Raw genomic sequence first — 1,088 nt, forward strand, 5'->3', positions numbered from 1 at the left:
AGAATGGGTAGAGACGTGAGAGAGCGTTCCCCCCCAACCGTTCCGACTGCCCACGGACCAAGCGCAGAGCGCGGTTAGAGTCATCTCTCTGATAGACAGCAAGATGGCTGCTGCGCTTTGTAAAGCGCTAGCTACACACGAAGCTTTCCTTTCTCTTGCCGACCACATGCTGAAATTGCGGCGCTCTGCCCGGAACCCACTTGCGCACCTCTGAGCCCCTCGAATCTCTTCCAATTTCACTATCAAACCACACCTTCTGGCGACGCTGATCGGAACTGCCGACCGTCGGCTCTGCGGGCGAGACCGTGACGAACACCACACGACACCAGCGAGCTTCACTGTGGCCGGCGCCGGGGGGGGGTTCATCATGGTGTGCGAGAGAGAGCTTCGCGCGCACGCTGGAGCTGGGGGGGCAACTTATTCACGAAGAGCGTGTCGTGTATAGAAGGATGCGCCGGCCTCCAAGAGCGTGCGGTAAGTGGGCACTCTCCCGAAAGAGACCCCGGCGCGACCCCCCCCCTCGGGAGAGAGAGAGAGAGCAGCCGGCGAAGAACTCCCATGCAAGCCGAGCCCGCGAAGGCTGGCAGAACTGACGGCCGACTCGAGTCGCGGCCGCACACACAAGTGGAGTGCGGCGCGCGCGAGAGAGTCGGGCCTAACTCGTACTGATTGATGTTCGAGTCGATACCGACCCTCGGATGTACGTGACCCGAAACGCCAGGGATTCGGTCCAGCAATGTGCGTTCGACATGTCGATGTTCGTGTGATCTGCATTTTACACAATGACGCGCAGTTTGCTGCGTTCTTCGTCGACCCACGAGCCAAGTGATCCACCGTTCGGGGTTTTTTTTATCATAGTTTAGGGGTATTTTTGCGTCTTTTCGTTTTTGTATTCCGAAAATTATACAAAAATACAAATATGAGTAGTGGTGCGTTAGCTCGACGCCGCCGACACAAAAGGAGAGCTCGCCCGTGCCGCTCGTTGGTGTTGCTCTGTTCACACACAAAATATGTTGAGAAACAGTAATGATCCTTCCGCAGGTTCACCTACGGAAACCTTGTTACGACTTTTACTTCCTCTAAATAAT

General features: G+C 56.0%; 1 pseudogene; it reads right to left on the reverse strand.

Annotated features, from left to right (window-relative positions):
- Positions 1-688: 688 nt before the first annotated feature.
- On the reverse strand, positions 689-845 carry LOC113470352 (annotated as a pseudogene).
- Positions 846-1,088: the final 243 nt, after the last annotated feature.

The sequence above is a fragment of the Diaphorina citri genome, unplaced genomic scaffold (genome assembly GCF_000475195.1).
Source record: "Diaphorina citri unplaced genomic scaffold, Diaci psyllid genome assembly version 1.1 scaffold1530, whole genome shotgun sequence".
NCBI lineage: Eukaryota > Metazoa > Arthropoda > Insecta > Hemiptera > Psyllidae > Diaphorina > Diaphorina citri.